Below are 23,212 nucleotides of genomic sequence, written 5' to 3'. Positions count from 1 at the left end.
GAAAACTAAAGTAAATGTTTTCTGTTAACCTTTTTTTTCATGTGCAGTCTTATGCTTTCTGTTTTTATGGGCTTTAATCGGGTTAATGTAGACACTCTCTTGATGTTGCAATAATCATCATGTCTCTGATAGAGTTAGTGGGCAGCAACACAGAGAAGATGCAGACACGGAAAGCTTGTTGTGTGTGCCTTCATGTCTAAATATGTGTGTGTACTTTCTTCTTTTGTGAGTGTGTGTGCATGCATGAGCTCCTGTTTGTTCCGTCTGCCATTCTGGCCTCGGTGTTGCCGGTGCGTGCTGCATACTGTACAGCTGAATGGGGACTGCGTGGGCCTGACCTGCGATCTCACCACCCACCACTCGCATGCACACACAGCTCAGGCAACTCCCTCTGTTTTTGCCTGCAAGTAAGAATGCTGATGTGTGTGTTCACGTATCTGTGTGTGTGCGTGTGCATTTTCCGGGTAAATACAAATCATCGTTTTCTTTTTTTTCCACCTAAATATCCCTCTTTCCCTCTGTGTGAATGTGTCTCTCCCTTTATTATTAGTGCTTCTACATCCTCCTCAGGGGACAGTGAGGACTGCAGCTGTCCCTATGACAACCTCAGTGCTACTGTCAATCACCAAGGCTGCCTTATCCTCACTGGCTTATATTCTATACATGCAGCATCCTCAGTTTTGACAGGTGTGCAGATGGCACGTCACACAACTATATAGCTCACAATGACAAATGCATGGCACATGACCACTACACTGCTATTAACCTATTCATGTTCTCCATCTGTAACAGTGTTGTTGTCATTCGCTTGCCACTTTTGATCTCATCGTCTTATTTATTTTTTTGTTTATCCTCATTACAGTTTTAGGTGTTTGCATGCACAGCACCAAATTAATAATAGCTAAGATATAATAAATGAAAGAATTAAACAAAGAAACAGAACAACACTCATATGTAAGGATTGCTGATGGTTAGTTAAATTCGTGTGTGTGTGTGTGTGTGTATGCATTACAAACTCTACAGTCTGTTGGTAATGAGTGCCCTGAGCGCTCCCTACTACACCTAACTGATCCAGTAATTGCTTTTCCTCCTCAGCATTTATCATCATTTGCCCGTCCTGTCATGATAGCTGGGCTGAAGTCAGCTAAGGTGGACACTAAGGGGTGTAAGACTGCAAGGTGGTTGAGGTGGAGATTGCGGTGTACCTGTGTTGATGTAGCAAAGGTATCTGGGTCCACTGTCTCAGGGAGAGGAACGTGGAAGTGTCGAAGGAGGAGGAGAGAGGAGATGAGCAGAACAGAGGTGCAGGGTTGTGACCTCCAGCTGGTTATTACCACAAAGCAAGTAAAGAATAATTAATTTAAATGGAATCAATGTAAAAAAAATAAATCACACATAAAGTCCAAAAAATTTCAGAAAGCAGTCTCTTATACAGAATTTTGGTATGAGATTATAACTGGTGACCCCATGAATGCCCAAAGAAATGCATTCAAAGGTTATAACCTCACATAAACACAAACATACAGCATGCAGAAGATTTAAACAAATGGCTGGCCTTTCTGAAGGCAGGCGAACATGTGTGTGTTTGCATCCATGAGGCAGAGGGAGGATACTGTATGTGGGGGGAGGGTGCTGCTGCTGCTGCTGCTAGTGGGGATTTGATGCTGATGAGGTCTGTAATGGGAGTGAACAGGGAGCGTGAGGGGAATAGATTGGGACTTCATTGGCAGGCCCATTCTCCCCATGCACTGCAGCATGCTTGCCTATTTATTCTCCATTTCAATGTGCCTTAGTTTTGACCTTTCTCCAGCCAATGACAGTAAAATCACATTGCCACTGGAGAGCTACACATCAGCTTCTTAGCATCCCTATATGATTCACTCATTTATTTTTCCACGTCATTCCCCACAGACACGCAGACTGGGACTGCAGTGCCTTATTCAGGGGAGGGAGTGGTTTCAGACTAAAATGAATTGTACCAGTTCCTTCATGTAAATGATCCCTGCTTTGACAATGCAAATTCAGCGGTAGAAAGAATAAGAAGCAGTTGCAATATGGGAGAGATTAAAAGAAGATGTCTTCTGTTTGTTTATACACCAAAGAGACCCATGAAAGTTAGCAATATAAACACAAGTAAATGTATAAATTGCATTAGACAAAAATCTGAGTGGTAATTGGAACTTCTTGTAATGGAAGGATCAAGTTTTCCTCACAAGGTTAATGTAGTCTTCCTAATTGTTGAATAGGGATACACGGAAAACGTTTAAAAGATCATTTTGATGATTTGTATAGTTCATATTATCAGTAAATAACACTCAAAGACTAAAAGCCTGAATACAAGTCGCATTAACAAGTGAACAAAAACGCCAAGAAAATCAAAAATTCACATTGCTGCACTGGATGAATGTGTCTACCATGTAACATGAACCCTGTAGTTTCGTTTACGTCAGTCCCGCATAAACTGTGCTATTGATAGGCTGAATTAGCTTTTTTTTTAAACTTAATTATATAGCTACTTGTCTGTAATATGTCTGCATAGGATATCACCAGTCACAAGTGCTGGTATAAACAGTAGGCAGAGGGTTGTTTTTTTGTAGAACAAATTTCAGAGGAAGAAAGCAATGGCAGAATGCAAGACCTGATATTTCTACACCCAGACTCATAATGAAATGATCCGTTACTTAAAGTAAGATAGAATAGAATAGAATAGAATTCAACTTTATTGTCATTGCACATGCACAGGTACAGGGCAACGAAATGCAGTTTGCATCCATCCAGAAGTGCTTTAGTGATATAAATATATTACAATATATATTAGCAATAATATAGATATGTGAGTATATTACAGAAATGGGTCTATTATGGTATGTTATAATGTACACGGTATGAAGTATGTTGTGAATATTCTATAACTATAAGTATGTACAGGCTGTAGTGAGTACAAGCTATGTACAGGATATGAACAGGATATAAATATGAAAAACTATACAGAATATGAAATAAATAACTTTACAGAATCTGGGATATACAGCTACAGATGAGGGTATAAATGGGTTGTGACGATGGAAAGCATACACATGGCACAAGTAGAGTGGTACATAATTAAAGTTAGAATTTCAGTCTTGCAGACTGATCATCATACTGGAGGGTTTACACCAACAAAACTGCATTATCTGCATTCGCACCCTTTAAAACTGTAAAAGTGACATTTTAATTGTCATCAAAATGGCTGCAGGAAGACCAGTCTGTGTTTCTGCATAAACAACAGAAGACTACATATATAAGAGTGCCGTTAAGTCTAACATGAGTGTTTGCACACGGCTAACACAAATGTACTATAAACAAAGACAAAAACAATGTTCTGTAATAGGTGAAAGCCCAGATGGTGAAACAACCATATTCAAAAACAGAACATGTTGCTCGGCATGATGGCCTCAAACAAAAAGACTACATTCAGCCAAAAAACAGATGGAAAGCACTCCCTCTGTCCCTTCTCCTCCCTCATTCTCTTCCCTCCTGTCTCTCCTCCCCTCCTCTAAGTCCTCTCACACAAACACGCACACATTGCCACCATCCTCCCTTTTCGGTTCTCCCATGCGGTTCTGTGGAACAGATGCAGGCGGCACAGCAAAAATAGAAAAGGGTTAAGCAGTGTTCACCCAGGAAGAAAGAGACAGGAAGCATGAGATGACGCTAAAAATAAATGAATCTTTGGGTGAGAGAGAAAGGTCCTAAAATAACTGGTCAAACAAAGGCATGAATAAAGTGGAATGAGCGTAAGGGGCTTTATTTTTTTATTTATTTTTTCTCAAGAGGAAGCCCCTCTCTTTCGCTCTCTCCTCGCTCCCTCGGTGCACACTCACACAGCGACTTTCTGGTTGCTAGGTTACGACACTTGCAGCCACCATCCATAGTCTGAGGCTGCTTTTCTCGTCGGCTACAGGCAGCCTTCGTTTTCATCCATAATTTGAAATTTAAAAGAGCAGAGATGGAAACGTGCGCATTGCCAATTAGGGAAACACCAGGCACAGTACGAGGGACATCCGTCAGATCAGTTTGTACAAAGCCGGCTTGTAGTTCTGATGTGCCATGGAAACAGAGACAACTCTTAATTACCTCAACTAACAGCCACAGCAGGAGGATTTGAAGGGAAGTGGAAAATTTCAAATCTCACTTCTGTGTTCCCGTGTATGTTTAAAAAGCAAATATCAATGTCTATTTTGAAATGCCATCCATCACTGAGCCAGCATCAAATATATCATATGAATACAATTTAGAATACCTTATTACAATTGTATATTTGCAAAAGCGTTTTCATTTTTTCCTGAAGCAAATACATGAAAGCAATATATCCATCTTCTGCCATGTCATCATATTGCCAGAAACTGCCAAACTAGTTTGCAGTACCTCAGGGAATGTACTCACAGAAATAGATTAAATGAGGTGATATGAGGACTTATTTGCACATGTGGCTTTTGTGAGGAAAAGAGCCGAGTGAATTCTTACAAAATGTCACAGTTCAAGTCCATACGCAACTGCTTCAGCAGGCATACATTCTGCCTTATCTGCAACATAGAGTGAAAAACTGTTCATCGGTATGGTAAAGGTCATTGTGCTTTGCTCATGGATCATGTGCCAAGTGTAATATCGAATATGAATGAACAGTGTAACTGGTTTTACACACAGGTCATTTCTGAGTACATTTATCAAAGTGCCAGAGAGTCCTGTGCAAACATTCTCATAACACCTCTCAACCACGAGTCATTCATTCTAATAAAAACACAATAATACTCTTCTCGTAGACTCATAATTGCATAGATTCATAATTAACACACCGCAGAACAAAAGTAACAGAAAATCTATTAAACATAATTATATTTCTTTTGTCCTGTTATATCTATTATATCAGTATAATCGGATGTTAACAATTTATTTCCATTCACAAAATGATTTAGAAAGTCATTATTTATCAAAGATACACAACTGCAATAAACACACACACATGCAAATAAAGTCCTGCCTTTTTCTCATCAGTCGTGTTGTGTGATTGCTAATACGTCACAAAGTCACAGTTCCAAGTTATTAACCATTAATCACATAACTGTACTATGTAATGTGCAAAAACACACAAACACAAAATAAAAAACACATGCACACCCTCGCCCAGCAGAGACTCAAGTTCAAACAAGTCTGCACCACGGGGCAGGCCCCATATTTCATCAGAGAGGGGGGTCAAAGTTGAAGCCTGAAGAACATGCCATTTCCTTTTCCTCCCTGGGTTTCAGAGGGTGAGGCGGACATTGCTTACTAGGCGCCAGGGCGTTTTTGTCTCCCTCTGGACCAGAGGGAACTGGTTCACTTTTAGAGCACAGCTAGTAAAGTTGATTTAAACCACCTAAAGTCCAGACACTACGGACAAGGCCTGACTCCCCATTCCTCCAGTTCCTGTCTTTCATTTGTTCTCCTGTAAAAAGACCACAGTTCTTGTGTTTCTGTGTTTTCAGAAAGCTGTTACTGTGTCCTTGGGAGCTCATTTACAGGGTAACTGTGCTAGAGAGGGGGACCTTCAGTGGTTTGTTCTTCTGTCTTTAATTGTGGTCCTGAGATGCGAAAACACAATTCAACCTTAAAAAAGGAAAAATGGCAGATAACCCTATATATTTATGGGGAAGAGTAGTGAATATGGATACAGAGCTGTGACTTTATCCATTTTCACACAGGAACTGTGGATAAATTCTGGAGATTAGGTATGCATATGCAGTTGTGCATGAGGCAGCACACGTGATGGCAAAACACTAAAAGAGTTCAATGACCTGACTATTAGTTGAGCTTCTCATATGCATTTCTAGCTTATGATTTAGCTTATAATTTCTAAAGAAAAAAATCAGGTGTGCAGAGCATTTGTGAAAACTCCTTTTAATGGAGAATGAAGTAGTTGTATTCATGTGAACTACCTGAGTGCTATTTTTGCAGCTAAACTTACATGCTGTTTAGGCTTATGATAATATCTGATTTCATTATGCATGAACAAGTTATCCTCACCTAAAAAATGTAATTTAATTTCATTATTATGATATTTATACAGATTTTTAAAAAATAGTCATTTTTATTAAATTGGCAAATTAATTACACTGAAACTATAAGTGTAAAAAGACCATCTGTAATCATTACTATATAAAGCTATACAGAAAAAGCACAGTGCTTTCGGAGATCACCCACCGCAGTGAAAATTTCCTAGGACTACATCAATAACCACACATACAAATGTACAAAGCCATGCAAAATAATTAGCCTAAATGGTTTAAACAAAGAGTTAGATACAGTCAGATTAAATTTCCCAGTGTTTTATATTAAAACATCATGGAACAGCATAAAAAACTTCACATATAAACTCACTGGAACTGGTCACGTTTAAAATAGATTCTAACTGTTTTTATTAGTGTTTTAAACTGACCTGCTCCCTGATTCTTGCATATTTTTCATCATTTAACTGCATCACTTTTCATTTTTTCCCTCTCACCTCTATCTTTTCTTTGTATCTGATCAGTGTGTCTAACATTACCTGGTTCACATTATCTGCCAGGCTCAGAAAGAGACAGAGAGAGAGCAAGAATGAGAAAGAGAGAAAGAAAGAGGCTACGCAGATGCTATTATATGCATTTTTGGTGTTCGCACCTGCGCTGTGGAGACTGCAGAGAGAGCGAGCAGTCTGTGGTGGAGAGGGTCATGCCTAAAGCGTGGATTCTGTGAGGTCTGTAAACTGTTTGCTGATCAAACTGAATGTTTATCACAAGCCAAAAATTAGCCCAGTGTGGCCAGTCCATCCCTGTTGTCATCTAGTCAACGCACTAACAATTAAACATGGTCAACTAAAAGTCGATCCAAAAACAAATCCTACTGTGTCAACTAACCCTACTTGCAGCAGGCATTTATCACTTGTTTTTTTCCTCTTAACTTATTTGCCAGATATTGTAGAGGGCAATGTACGACAACATCTCAGCTTGCAGAATTGATATTGATATTCTTATTTGACCGAGACCAGTTTTTGTTTTGTCTATGCCCCTAACAGACAATCACAATAAATTATTTGTTCCAAATACTTCCCCCAGATATTCATTTATTTACTGAGTAATGTGGTCAAGTCTAATTGGAGCCGGCCGATTAAATTTATTTATTTATTGCAAATTCATGTATAGCATTCAAACAAATGAGGCAAATGTTCTTTTGTGGCATTGTAACATTCTCCGGCAGCTGTGTAACACACCCAGTACAAGGTACTGTAAACCCCTGTTCACACAAACTCAAAGTATCAGATATCCTGTTTGACTCATGTGATCTGGAATTGTGATCCCATTCCCTAACTGGGTAATAATTTTTTCCTGCTAAATCAGCTTGTGAAGGTGTAGCTAAAAGTTCCTTAAATCACATCATGGAGTATTCAGAAGAAAACACAAACCTGCACTTTATTATTATTTTTTACATTTACAGTTAAAACTAAGAGAATATTGTGGGAAAAACCCTGGTGATCCTTGTAGGGAAGTGGGGCCATTTCTCCAATAAAATCGTTACACACACGTATTTTTTTTAATTAAAAACCTGTAAAAACCTGTGCAATTCAAAGGTCTTCGGATATCTGTTATGGAGCTGTTTCTTCAGTTTTGTACAGTTTACTCCATTTGGTTGTTTTTTGTACTTCAAGGCCAAAATAGCAAGGAAGGACACATACACAAGCATATTGGACTCAGTGCTTATGGGGAAAACTTTGCCACCGGCATGCAGGCAGTAAGGCACTAGATGAAACATCTTATTAGGAGGGAATGGGAACCAGGCGGACCTGAGCTGAGCCAGGTCTTCTATTAACCTGTCCTTCCAGGGGAGAGGCTCATAAACAAAGCCAAGATGGCAGGAAATGCGGGGGGAACGGGGGCGGAGGTGGAGGGAGATGAGGCGGCAAAGCGAAGGCCTTCGTGAGGCACAGAGAGGTCAGTATATAGAGGAGGGGGGCCACCACAGGGATAGCATTTGTCCCTTCAAAGGAAACAGGAGAGAGCATTGATCTCTATGATCCCTCTGATGTTGAAGACATGAACACAAAAAGGTACTAACGCACAGAGACACTCTGGATGACAAGCTGTCATATTCTTTTAAGTTTCTACGTTGGGAGATGAATTGTTTTGCGGAGTGAAGATGAATCTATCCCCTAGCCTGTGGCTAGGACTTTTTAGGGCCAATAAAAATTGCTCAAACAAACCCGTGATTGATTTCAAGCAACTGGAAATGACAGCCTCATAGTTCTGCACATCTATTGCTTAGCGGGATGGTTCCAATTCAGATGTCTCCTGTGTTAATATGCCAACAGACACACACACACACACACACACACACACATACATAATAGAGCCTCAAGGAAATGGGTTAATATGTGTCCCAAACCAAAAAAGGGGGCATTTCAGTCTACACTGTTTGACTTGAGTCACAACAGTAAGAAAAACCAAAACAACACACACTTGAGCAAACAGACGTGTAAATATTGTCAAGGCTGTTGAATGCAAAACCAAGGCTTTTGTTTCCTTTGTGGTACTTTTGTAGATGAGGAGAACAAACATGAGAGAGCTCAGAAATTTGGATGGAATGGATATACAGTGAGCCGGGAGAGAAATGAGGACACTGATGGAGATGAGGAGCGAAATGGAAAACAAAGGTCCTCTCCTCTCGCCCCCGCAGCCTCCTGAGCACAGCTGTCTACATGGCTGGGCTGTTTTCACTGACAGCCTGTGAGAGCCATGAAACAGGAGGGCACCAGGGACCTGGGCCACCTCGACAACATGCGCCCCCACAATCTGCTGTTCACAGTGTACCCCAACCCTTTCCCTTTCCTTCTCTCCACACTAACAATCTCCTTCACTAGTTCAAATATTTCATCCCTCTGACTCTCTCCCTTTCCCTCCTGCATTTTTTTGTTTGCAATGTCTCATCTCAGTTCTGATTTTATGTTTGTGCTTGTCATTTTCTCTCTAATACTCTCTCCTTCTTTCTGCCCTCCAGTGGCCCTCTCATACTGTCACATCTGCATGTTTTCACTGCTTGGCTGTCATGTCCCATGTTTTTGCCTCAGCCACACATCATTTCTCACAAACAGAAAGATGAAAGTAGGGAGGGGGAGGACGAAATAGAGAAAACAGAAAGTCCGGGCTTATTCGGAGGAGGTTAAGAAAGCATGTGGAATAAGAGGGAGGCAGGGTGAATAAACCAACAACAAACAATTTCTTATTTTGACTGGCTGCACAGCACAATTGCAAGGCTGCCTGGGATTTAATAAGCACTTCTTTGGCATTAGGAGTCTGCTTGTTTTCCTCGGTGCCGAGGCAGAGGCGCTGCGTGGTTTCCCCCATTTTCAGCTCCAGACGGGGGTAGAAAAGAACATGGCCAAGGGCTATGGGAGGAGAGTGACTCTCTGTTTTTCTCTCTTTTTCTCTTTATGCTGTCTTTTTTGGCTAGGTGGAGCTTAACTGGGATGTTTAGCTGGAGGGTAGGTACAGGAGCTGAGCTGAGGTAGTGATGGGGACATGCTCCTCTGGAAAGCCCTGGAGGGAGACAGCTTCTTTGCAGTAAATAAACAGCCCACTCTCGCTGCATGGAGCAACTCCTCTCTTCATGCATTTCAAACCCTCAAGGACAGCTAGGCCTACACATCCCTATACCCCCTCCTCCATAAATTTCTTCCTTTCACTGTCCCTTTCTCTCTTATACTTTGCTTTTATCCCCTCTCCTCCACCCCCCACTCTCTGTCATGACACACTCATACAAACATTGTCACCCCCCCCCCCCTCACATGCATACACCAACTCACCAAAACCTTCTCTTAACACACAAGATCAAAGTAGATGAAAATGTGATCTTTGTAATTCCATTTTTCCCCATCCCTGCCCACACCATTGTGACGTTTTTTTCTGCATTTCTTTCAAAAAAGAGGCAAACAACAATGAACAATGTGGGATCTGTCGCATTCTTCCCATGAGAGAGGACTTCTAACAGCATCTTCTATTAGGTTTGGAGAGGAAAGAAGAAAAGAAAAGAGGAACACCCCCTCTATACAAACAAAATCAAAGTGAGAGCCATAACTCAGAACTTAACAGAACTGGGGTATCAGATTTGCTTAGTATTTAGTGCATGTGAAACTCATTCTCAATCCAGTAACCATAAAAAAACTGGAAGAAAAAGTATGCACGTAGACAATAAGCAAAGGCAGTATATGGACTATTATGCTATTCTATATTTCAAAATTCTTATTGCATGATTCATCAGGTATTAAGCACCTTTTTATTACCGTTGTGTGAAATTTTTGTAACAATAGACTGTATGTAAAAGATGGATGCCTGTTGATGATGTACACTGTAAAACTGAGTGCCTGACTGAACCATCTAAAACCTGACATTGACATTGACTAGGAAACAGAGTGACATAGCAAGTGACCAATGTAGCCCCGTTAGGAGGCCATAATTTACAAAATTAACATCATGTCGTATTTAATTAGATTTCAAACTTGCATGTGAGACTGCAAACTCAACAGAATAGTGTTTGCTAAGGTTGTTGAAGAATCTCAGCAGGGCATTTGATTCTTTGTTTGCTTTTGGGAATCAAAACTGACCCTGAGCTGCCTCTCTCCTGACCACCATTAGCTAATACTAGGTTGTCAACTAACAAAACAATTTGCAAGCAATCTTATGTAGCAAATAATAGACTAATCCCAAATCTTTAGATTGATCTGGTCCGTAATGGGAATTATCATGAGATTCATGCAGTTTAGCAGAGCTGTCTGTCATGCTAACATTATAATTCGCAAAATCCTTGCCAAGTAGAAGTGCTAGTTGGCTATTTTGTAAAATTATTTTAAGAGCTAATTAATTAATAACAATAGCAAGGGTAGGGATTAGCCAACTAAGTGACCCCTGAACTCTAAAACCTCCTTGTAATTGCTTTGGTCGGATTGTCTTAGTCACCTGTAGTTTGCATGACAGATCCTCACTTGTTTGCAAACGCCTGCCATTTTACTCTCTGAGCTGTAGTGAAACTAACCTTTAGTGCAGCTAAATGTCTAGATAATCTCCAGCAAGTCCCCAACTGGTTGCAGAATGAACATTTTTTCTTGCAGCCAACATTAGTAGCTTTGCTGCATGTAAGTCAACTTTGTCATCATATGTCAGGGAATGAGCAAAATACATGACATACATAACAGTGCATTACTATAGCATCTGCATCACCATGCTACATGCAAATGCAACCAAAAGAAAGCTGACTGTAGTTAACTCAACAGCTACATGTCTCATTAATATTACTGGTTTCCCGGAAGTTCTGTTGAGCACCTTTAAGTGTGGATGTATTTAGAAATATAAATAATCCACTATAAATTAACAAAGCAACAACAATGATCTTGTTTTTGCTTCATGCACATTTTCTCAGTTTGACACATCACGGTTTGATCCTCTAAAAGGTTCATTCTCTCCCAGCCCCTTGGCTTGTCCTTCACAACATGTCTAAAGCGAGCCACGTGACAAGTCATCAAATGCTGCAGTATGAAAGTGTGACTCGAGGTCAAAGACAGATTTCTCACATATTCCGTGAGCATCCACGCTTTCACCCGATACACATAACACATCTGATTAGCTCGCTGCTCAATCCACCCACATAGACACCACACAGCATATATGCTGCACACACGCTGTATGTTTCTAACGGATGCCTTAAATGTTACATGCCGTACCGCCTTTGATTTACTGAGGCTTCTGCTCCTCCCGGTCCCTGTTTTGCATAGACCTGTAACCGCTTGACTCTTACGCCTCACCACAGAGGGACTGACCCACTTCTTCTTGTGGTGAGCTTAAGTGAAGGCCCCCCGAGGAGAACCAGAGCACACTCTGCCATAAACAGATGACATTATACATGAGTGGATATACAGGATCATACACAGTGTTGAATGCCTAATAATTTCATAGCTGAAGTGTGACATTTAAAGTGACCCACATCACAAATCCTGAAAAAAGCTGTACCTTACAGGTTTGATATACATACTCCTATAAGCATACAAGCTCACACATTTCAACTGTAAGAAAGCCACTATTCTGATTAAAGAAAAAGAAAGTGGGTAAATTAAAAGAGCTCATTTAATCTAACTAATAAGTAGAAATCAGAACAATCAAATCTGATTGCTTAGCTTGCTAGCAGAAAAACATCCTCTTGTTGAGCAAACTCTCTGTTGTATAGTTTGATTGTGCCTCCACCCTTTTACAAACCAACCTCTGTGTCTAAATTACTCCATTAGCTTAATGACTCAGAGGTCTGGCTGCGTAAGATTAGAGCAGGAGACAAACTATTTCCTGCCCGACATCTACTGGATCTCCTTCTCCTATACAAATACCAAAAAGGTGCCGTCATACATGCATGCACACAAGATTGTAGAGGCATGCATAGGAAGCACCAAGGTTAGCTTTAACTTCAAAACATGTGAGGGTGCTGATATCTGGATAACACATTTGGTCTCAACATGATAAGTGTGTTGTGATAGCACAGAAGAATGGAAAGGCAGTGGGCCAGAGTCAGATCTACACAGGAAGATCTCCGGGCCTAACAGGCAGGTTTAACTGACTCGTCAGATGGTTTCAATGGGGAAACCCAAAAGCTTTTAATATGGATTCAATAAAGCATATAAACCAGGTTCATCCTTTCTAGCATGTCCAAATGAACTGCAGTGTGGCTGATATTTTTTGATTGCTATGCTCTGACCACTTACACTCTTACACACACTGTGTCTTATATGTCACCAGGGTCCTCAAGCCTGTGAAGAGAGCAAACATCCACTGACCTGAATTTAATATGAAGAACCATTGATGGAGATGGGAGCTGGAACTATGCATGATTTTTTTGGTACAGCATTCATGGGCTGTGCATGATAAGGCTGTAGGCTATGTCTTCTCTAACATCCTGAGGTATCGGAGGGAGATTATTCAGCAGAAACAGTCTGAACTAACGTTGTGTGCCAGAATGCTGTCATGTGCCAGCACACAGTGCATTGAAAACACAAGGAGATTTTTGGGCACACTAATGCAATGTTGGTAAATGGCCTGTATTTATATAGCACTTTACTAGTCCCTAAGGACCCCAAAGCGCTTTACATAGCCAGTCATCCACACACGCATTCACACACTGGTGATGGCAAGCTACATTGTAGCCACAGCCACCCTGGGGCGCACTGACAGAGGCGAGGCTGCCGGACACTGGCGCCACCGGGCCCTCTGACCACCACCAGTAGGCAACAGGTGAAGTGTCTTGCCCAAGGACACAACGACCGAGACTGTCCAAGCCAGCGCTCGAACATGGCAACCTTCCGATTACAAGGCGAACTCCCAACTCTTGAGCCACGATCGCCACGGTACGTGGTGAATCTTGGTTCACCACGTACCCCATTCTCCAGATTTGACTTCCTGTGACTTTAACCAAATATGAATATCAAGGTGAAGGATCAGTGGTATTTCAGCACGCATGCCAGAGTCACAAGTAAAAGTAGCAGCCACACAAGTCAGAGGTAGAAAAGAGCATTTCTAAATACTTGCATATATCAAAGATACAATATTTGTATTTGCTAAAAGACTGGAAGCTGGGCTCCCTAAAACTGTTTTCTTTTTGTTTGTTTTTGATTTTGTTTGATTTTTTCTACAAGATATTTTACAGTGTGCAATGTTACATGTCTTCCACGTATGCATGCACTATTACATATTATGGTTGTTTAAGTTAAATAAAGACAAGCAGTCACACAGTGTACAACTGACAAGAGGTGAAAATTCATGTTGGTTCATGTCAAAATGTTTGAATTTACAGTATATATGACACAGTTTAAGGACAAACTGGTAGTTGTCACAAATCAATCAAAGGTTTATGATTAACTGGTTTTATGATCAACTATCAAAGGTTGTCCACAATATTACTTTTTTTTCAAATGTAAAGACAGGAAATTGTATATAATTATTATCTTTCTGGCCTAAAATGAAATGCAGTGAAATGGGAATTATATTAAAGTGTAATTAGTGCTATGGTCAAAAGCGTTATGGGCTGTGAGTGCATACCTGCAGAATAATGTTGTCTTGATGCAAGGATGGTCAAAAATAGGTCATGGTTCAGTGGCAACACACTGTGCTTGTCAAAAGTGAAATCACTATATGCGTGCATGTGTAGCTGTTGTCATTAATATGCAGAAGTGAAACCTTGCTGCTGTTCCTGAGCCTTGTTAGCTCGGTGTGATGGCCCGAGTAGCAGGTTTGCAACAGACATAAACACTTGATGACTAACTCCATCCTACATGCTTCCTATATGAGCTTTGCAATTCATAGAAGTAGAAAGGGCTGTAAGGGTCAAACTACAAAGATAGGAGTGGGAGAATATGACCAGGAAACGAAGAATTGGAGGAATAAAGAATGTAGGAAATGAACTGAGAAACAGGGGTATTACTAAAACAATAATGACTTCCCTAATTGTGTTTCCTATGGCCCCTATGAGTGTGGTGACATTTCAGTTCTGTGTTTGTCGGTCAAAAGATGAGCTAATTAATATGGTAATTTAGCCTCAACGCCTCCAGTGACAACCACACCCCCTCGTTAGCAGCCACAAGGACAAGGGTCGGATGCACCGGGAGAAAGAGACAGAGAGAGACAGGCAGAAAGAAAGAAAGAGAGAAGCAGTTTTTTTCTGGCTTTGCCTTCTCAGCAGCCCGGAGTGATACGACTCTGTCGCTGTAACGGGAACAAGTGATTATTTCTGAAAAATGGGGAACTTTGTCAAAACGTATCCCACCCACACTCTCTCTTTCTGGCTCTCTCTCACACACACGAGCACAAACTTTCATGTTGAGCATGCGTAGGCACATACATGCATTGGTTGGTATAAACACACACAGCTGTGCAAATATGCAAACACACACTTTCGCGCACACATACACACAAATACACTGGCCACTTTAGTAAGTACACCTGGCTAGTACTGGGTTGTCTTCAGAATTACTTTACTTCCTTGTAGCAAGCAGCACAAAGTGAATGAAACATTCCTCAGAGATTTGGATCCATATTAGCATGACAGCATCACATAGTTGCTGCATGTTTGTCAGCTGTACATGCATGATGTGAGTCTCCCGTTCCACCACATCCCAAAAATGCTCTATTGGATTGAGATTCGCTGACTGTGGAGGCCATTTGAGTACAGTGTGTGGTTTTGTTTGTGATATGCCACATTAACGTAAAAGATGGCTAAACATCCAAAAGATATGGCCAGCAACAAAACTCTGGTAGGCTCTGCATTTAAACGTTGTTGTTACTTATAGGCGGGACTATTGTGAATCATTATTATAATGTGATTCTAACATGAAATGGTTCTGGTTCTGCCTGAGGTCTTTTCCTTTTAAAAGGGAGTTTTTCCTTCCCACTGTCACCAACTGCTTGTTTATAGGAGGTTCTCTTATGATTGGTGCTTCCTTACTAATTTGAGGTGTCCTTGTATAAATAAACGTCAATTAAACTAATTATATTAAGTCTAAATAGAAGGAATTATGAATTATAAAATGCTCACATTGCACCTGCTACAGAAGAGTGTGCAGCAATGTTGGATGAAATGTTCATAGTTATTATTTATTATAAGATATACTGTTTTTGCATTTGCTTTATGCAACATCACTATATTACAACTAAAATATACTTGAAAGTTATCTTTTAAAAGAACCTTAAGAGAATAAACATGACCGATGTAAATTTGACTAAAGGAATTTCTTTTACTGTGTTACGATATGCAGCGCATGCGGTCATCTTTGAAATTTGGTCAAACATTCACTTGATTTTTTTTTTTCAACAAAACTAGGCAAAGGCTATGCAGTGTGAGAGTAACTATACACATTTTCTGAAATGACTGAGCTGTCGCATGCTATCAGTCAGGATTTCTTGATGCATGCACCTCGCTTAGTCTCTGTAAGCTTCAAGAAAGAGGAGCAGGAGCCTGAATACTGCCAAAAACACTCTAGTGTTCACTAATGCAAACAAAAGTAGACAGCCCAGAACTAGAAATCTGAGAAAGTGCATAAATATTTGCATGTATACATTCCAAATAAATGTAATGGTGACATGGGGTTGTCAGTTTAAAATTGTTCCCTAAATGTCACACAAGGGAAAGGTTTGTTTTGGAATTTGTCAAAAGAAGCCAGTCCCAAATTCATCTTTAAAAATCAGATAGCTTTCCACTCTGACTTTTTCTTACGCAGATGTGTTTATGTTTCTGATTCCTTCCATATTAGTTTCTCTCTCGTGTCTCTATTTATCTTAAGTGTAGAGATTTTTATTATTTTGTGGCGACACATTCTCAAGAATCTTGGTGCCAGTAAAACTCACTACAAACCAGTATTCTTTGTTTTCTATTTTATAGTATGTGAAACTGCTTGCTGATAGTTTAATGTGTTTTGTTTTGTTTTTTTTTGCTCTTTATTCTTTTTAAAGTTTTAAAATTTGCCTACCAGCAAATGGCATAATAACCAACTATTGAATCTAATGGCACATCTTGGTCTACATATTTCCTTAATGGAGTGAATGTTTGACTTTAACACACAACACATATTGGAAATTTCTCCAAATGAATGCTAATGTTGTTCTTTACCTGCTAAATGCAACTGTCAGTGTTGACGTCAGTGTTTATTGATCCTCTAAGTGACCAACACCAGTAACATGTTTACCATCCATCTATTTTATCCTGCTCATCTGCACTTTGGGAATGGGATTACACTTGGCTGCATATATTTCCATTATACATTTTTCAAGTCTGCTTGAAGTCTCCCTAAGGGTGCAGGTATCAAAGTCTGATGAAAAGTGGACCCTACTTATTTGTGAAGATAGAAACTATAACAGCTGTCCAAACCTTCTCTTTTCCCTACCACTGGAAAAAACAACATACATATATATATATATATATATATATATATATATATATACATATACATATACATATATAAATATTTCTTTTTTTTTTCTTTTTTTCTGGGAATATAATATTTCTTGCATGTCCTACATCTTCCTATAATCCATTTCTGGTTAGACATGCTTTTACTGGGGACACATCCAAGAGGAATTCTAGTTACTCCCTACATTGTCCAGTCCGGGAACTCTTTAGAAAAAGCTAATTTCTCACCATTGGGGATCACTCCAGATGCTTTACTGTTCCACCTGCCATTGTTCTGCTCCATTTTTAAACCACTTTTAAACAAGACACTGAGGCATTTGAACTACTCCAATTCCATGTCCTCAAAGCCAGTTTCAGCAGCTGGTGCTTGGGGAGCCAAGGTCCCCGCCATCAACTGCTGCCTGATCAGTAACACGCCAAAATCCTGTCATCCCGTGGATAAAGTCCCAACCACCAAGCATTTGCAGATGAGCCCCTCCCCCAAACCTAGCTCCAGGGTTGGGCTCTGGTATCTCTATCCCAGGCAAATTAACATGTTTTCTTGAAATTCCTTTTATACTGTGGTTCTTCATCCAGCAGCAATTTGTGTTAAAGGCCCTCCAATGGTCAAATTGTCACTGATAGCATAGCTTCTAGGATTACTTGAACACTCACGCCCTCACCAGTGGAAATCCCTAAACTGAAAGCTTTGGATACCAGAATCCGTAATTTACATATGCACACCTCTGTTTAGGTTCATGTATGTTTTTAAAAAAAAATGCCAATTAATTTTTAGTGATCAAATAGTCATATATAAACAGAGTCTACACAATTCAATTACACATCAAATCCTTCTTAAAATAATTTAACTTTTATTAACATGAAAATCTGTTTCTTGGTTACAAAAGTAGCAGCTGAATCTTTTGTTTCAGCAAGTGTACGTACAGTATAATTAGCTTTGGATCCAAAGACAAATCTTCATATGCTAAAGAGTACAAGCTCACGTACAAGTCAAAAAATCAAAAAGACAAGATATTGTGTGCCTCATTGGCCATTTTAATGAGCAAACCCATTCCTCTACCACCCACCACATCACTCCTCTTTACCTCCCCTATGTTCTCTCCACCCCACTTTAACGTACCTACCACACAGACACACATGCAAACATTTGCTTGGCTCATTAATTATCAGCACAAACAATTTAAGGAAGCCAGTTCCACCAGTTTCCAGAGGAGAGGGCATTTTTTTGTCCATTTGTGGTGGAATGTTTGGGTGATCTGAGCCTTCTTGTTAATGTAAATAATTTACCTTTTCTGTTATCCTGATGGAATCTTAATTGTGCCTCTCCGGCTGGCCTCTTAGTAATTCATCAACGTCCTCCTCAAGCAGAAAAAGATGCGTTGCCCTGTCGTTGGGAGGGGAAGAAAAAAAATCCACTTTGAAACAAAGTAAGTGAACGTACAAACAATAGGAAGCACACTCAATCCTAAAGAAACTCACACACTGGAGTAGATTAATGATGACTCTCCAGCAATTAAATGAGTGCTTTTTTTCATCTGATGCTGTTGGTCATCTATTGTCTCTGGATATTGATTATATTTCAATGAAGCAAATACAGCAGAGAACCATAAGAGCATTACGGGCTAGAGCCACGTTAGCCCCAGAACATTTGGAACATTATTGGCAAATTCATTAATTCTAGAGCAAGGTATTCTTTATACTATGAGATGGATTAATGCAAAGATGAGCTGCATGTACACATTTGGCTGGATGCTATTCAGAGGGCAAGCGACAGACTGTATGAATTTGTGTGTGCCTGTTTATTTGTGTGCGTGCAAGGAAAGAGTCGTGGTGGTGGAGGAGGTGATGGGGGAGGGGTCATCTCTTTATTTTTCATTCTTGGCATATCAGCCTTGGAGGGTCTCAGTGGTGCAGTAAAAAGCCATGCATCTCGGTCATGTGACCAGCCGAGTGTAATTGCTAGCCTCTCGGCTCAAAATGAAAGCAGCATTTGGCCATTTCTCAACAAGAAGGGCTAAAACAAGACCGCAAAACCCCACCACTTCCCTTAGCGAGAAATGTCCCTGCACTCCCACAGCCTGCGCTCTTTACCAGAAACAGCAGCAGCTGACAAAGCAACAGTGGCTGTGACTGTGTGTGTGTTGTGTCTGTGTGTGTATTCATAAACAGGGCCTACGCTGGTCTCTGCAGATTTATCTGCGCTTAATTATGTTGCAGTGAGGAGTCACAAGCCAATTATTTGCCCTTTCAAAGCTTTAGCGCACACTCAGAAATAGAAAAGAGTTATATTTTTGGAAGACGTGAAATGGCGCACCAAAATTCAAGGTTCAGTATGAATATAAGGTTTAGTATGTTTTCATTACAACCACAAAACATAAAGCCAAAAATGTGACTAAACATACTAAAAGTAGATAGCTGGGTATGACATCAGATCATTATGGGAAAACATGCTTAAGAGGAAAAACAAGGCTTCCTGCTGCCAGTTATATTTATCAGCTTTGTTTAGACAAATGCTGGGTAGCCATTTTATCAGTGGTACTACTGACCTAAAGAGTTAACTTGTTCACAAGTGCTATTGAAACATGGTGCTGTGTGTGAACCATAGCAATTTGTACAAATATATTTCTTCAGCCTGTATGAGACAGGTGTAGCAGACATCCCACATGCCCTTCCTGCTTCACAAGAACCCACTTTGTTAAATGTGGATTATCGAATAGAATAGAATAATGTCATAAGGTTTTATGCTAGCCTAACCAAAATATTATGTTTGCCACTAATGCTAGAACAGCAGGGACCCTAAAGAACAAACCATACATGATTGGTTCATGCTAACGTCCTTCACCTCCCTAATGGGGATTATTGACTGTTTAAGACTAAAAAGAAATACTGTCAAAATGCATAAAGTAACTGCCTTTCAGTGTGTCTTATTTTGCTACTACATCTTCATGTTGTATAATTGGTAAGCTATTTATTTATGTATGCATTTTTCCAGCAAAGTGCTCTCTTGAATCAAACATTTGACTGTGACTGTTTGCTGATGCCTTCTGCACATATAATATTAATTCTTCTACAACAAAGAGGATAATTTGCCACACATGAACATGTAAAATTACTACCTTACATGAATGTTTATGTGGGATTAACACGTTAAAAAGCTAAATGACAAACCATATAAGTACAAGCATAGATGGTTTCTATCATATTTTCAGGAACAAACAAAAAGCTTTGAAGCTTTGAAGCTTCATGCCATGTCCCCCTCCTAACACATCACTGTTAGATTCTTCCATTTCCTGTTTCTTGTACATTGACCTACTTGGCCCTAAGGGGAAACACAAAAGGGTGAGTTACATTAGCCAAATAAATAAACTGTTTTGGCAAATATGATACCCAAATAAAGAATCTAAAATATGAAAAATTATTCCTAGTATCTACATACACATCAGTGCTTGTGAAGTTATCTCCTCCTACTGGCTAACAATTGCTTGGTTTGCTCAGGGCAGTAGTAAATTCCCATATTGCTCTTTTCTGTCTGCTTAACATTTACTAATTTAGAAAAATGCAAGACTGGGACCTGCAGTAACAACATTTTAAAACAACTTTCAAAGTACCTTACATTCTGAAATGTTGCACTGATAATAATAATCTTTATACATATTTGATGACCATATAAAGAAATGGTGTTACAGTGAAACTAGTTGGTAATGTTGCAATGCAAATGTAAAGAGAAGCAGTTGCTCTGCTATTTAGCCAAGAGTGTGTCCTTAATGTAGTGTAGAGCAATCCACACTCAGTTTTTTTTTACCTCTATATCAGATATATATATTATATATTAAATGTTTTAATTGGCAGCATGAAGTTGTTAATGGGCTCAAAATAGCAAGTGCAATTGTGTAAGTAGGAAGTTTGAGAAACAGCATTTCTCTGTGTCAGCACTAAGGAAATAACCATCCTGTCCGAAAAAATAATAATAAATAAAACGTTTTACTGGACAAATGTGACTGGATACGGATATAAACATTGGATATCATACAGTCTGAGATGGATGAATCTAGCCTGACACTACTGGTTGGGTTTAGGAAACCAGAAAAAGTAGCACATCAATTACAGTTGTGTGTACGAGCATGCATTTTCTCCTTCTACACATATTTGCAATGCATCAATTTTGAAAGAAAGACAAAAGAAAGAAAAAGCTATTTGGAATCGGTGAAGTAATAAACTAATAAGGTGAGAGTTCAGTTGTCTGTGTGCATGTATGTGTACATCTGTGGGATAGGTGAGAGAGACTTGTGTCTTGATGATGAAAGGTCAGCTAAGGGTCACAGTGGTTCAGTTATACTCACCTCTCCTCTATTGATCCATCTGATTCCTCTGATACATTACTTTTACTATATTGACATCTAAACATACAGACAAATGCTGGAAGGCATACTGTCTTCCAGTGTCTGAGCATTTTATTGAGCCATTCGAGAGATACTAATGACCAGGATAGCTTCCAGCAAGCCTTGCGTGCCGTTCTCCTCCACCTGCTTTGACCTCTTTTTTCATCTCAGTGGCGTTGGTCTGTCTTTCAGCCTTTTTATCAATACTCACCACTGTTTGTACTTTTCTCCTCTTTTCTGTTCCTACTTGACTTTCCATTTCCCTCGCTTGTCTTTCTGCCCCCCTCCTCCTGTGTTTCCCCACCCCGCACACCTGCTTAGGGACCCAGCCCTGTGCCTCCCAGCCGAGGCAGGCTGAAAGAACAGACAGCCCCTGTGTTTTTCTGATAGTCATCACATAGCTTGCATGCCTGCTCCTCTTCGGTCTCTCGCTGTTCTTTCTCTTCTATTCTGCCAGCTTACCTCAACCAATCCCATAACTACCCCCACCCTCTGCCCTCCAGCTCCCCCGCGCTACATCTGCCCTGCCATACATCAGTAGCCTGACAGGCTCACTCAACACCCACAATGCTTTGGTTTCATTCTTTTCACCTTTCGTCACCAGTTTCATCAATTGCAGCTGTCAATTGCAAAACAGACATGTAGGAAAATCTCTGTTTCTAGGAAGTGCAAACAAACTAATGATAAGAATTTAAACAAATAGTTCAACATTTTGAATTACACTTGTTTTTTGTGTGCAAATAGTTAGATAAAAGACTATTGCAGCTATTTTTTATACATCTAACTGAGTTCAGTAGCTGTGAGCTGAGCTTCACCGAACAAAGGAGGAAATACGGGGAAGCTTGCTTGCTTTCCCTGCAAAACATATTATTAGCACTTAAAGGGTTGCCGTTTCCACCTAGGTTGCTATATGTTGTTTATTGAAACCGTTTGAAGACCTTACATGTTAGACTAGTTATTGCTGCCAGGTAACCAGTATCGGGCCAGCAATCGCCCATTTACATTTTCTATGCTAAGGTAAGCTAACCAGCTGCCTTGGCCTTATATTTGAAGGACAAACATAAGAGTGATATTGATCTTCCCATCTTTCTCTTGGCAAGAATGTCTTTCTTTCTTTTCTTTGCCTCATCCTGTTATCCATTTCCACCTCTTAACCCTGGCACTCTTTACCCCCTGTCCCTGTGCTCCTACTACGCCTGTCTCTCGGTGCAGGTGTTCCTATTGCTGCGGGTGAAAAGCAAAGAAGTAAGAGGAGGCTGTACTGGTTTCATTCAGCTATTGAGCTAATGGTTCCTCATTCACCACCCACACTGCTTATTAGGCCCGCTCTAAATAACCAAAAAAGAAACAGAGAAGCAGCAGCTATTCACAGACTCCACACTATGTATAACTCTGATGGCTGCTTGAGCGGCGATATCAACTCTTCGTGTCATTATGCGATCAAGTGGTTCTCAGTCATCCAGTGGTCTGTGTAGTTAGTACTTGAGGGAATGAACACCCCTATGGGCCCCTCTAAAGTGTCTATTGTGGCTGTGTAAAGAAAGCCCAGATGGAGCAGGGGGCCCTGTTGTAAGAGAAATTGTTCATTTATTAATTCATGCTATCAGGTTGCTGGGTTTCATGTTTTACAAAATGCGCCAGGATTGGGCAGATTGGCTATCAACACCAGCTGTCCAGACTAGACTGACTAGACTCCGTCCCATCCTACAGTTCCTGATGTACCAACCTATCTGCACTGATATCTGTTTATCTCTGCTTTGCTATGCTTTTCCACCCTCCCCATCTCTTCCTCTTGTGTGCTCTATGGCATTAAGGTCTGGATCAGGCAGATGGACTGAGATCAATCCGAGCGA

The 23,212-nt window shown here is 40.2% G+C and overlaps 1 long non-coding RNA gene across 1 annotated transcript; it reads right to left on the bottom strand.

Annotated features, from left to right (window-relative positions):
• Window positions 1-1,106: 1,106 nt before the first annotated feature.
• Window positions 1,107-21,659, bottom strand: LOC145424078 (uncharacterized). Its single transcript, XR_013905032.1, has 3 exons — window positions 21,571-21,659; window positions 18,268-18,364; window positions 1,107-1,323 (listed from the first exon to the last, which is right to left on the bottom strand). It is a non-coding gene; the product is annotated as an uncharacterized LOC145424078 (long non-coding RNA).
• Between the last annotated feature and the right edge of the window lie 1,553 nt (window positions 21,660-23,212).

The sequence above is a fragment of the Astatotilapia calliptera genome, chromosome 23, assembly GCF_964374335.1.
Source record: "Astatotilapia calliptera chromosome 23, fAstCal68.1, whole genome shotgun sequence".
In the NCBI taxonomy this organism is placed as follows: Eukaryota; Metazoa; Chordata; class Actinopteri; order Cichliformes; family Cichlidae; genus Astatotilapia; species Astatotilapia calliptera.
This window is presented reverse-complemented; position numbering and strand designations above follow the sequence as displayed.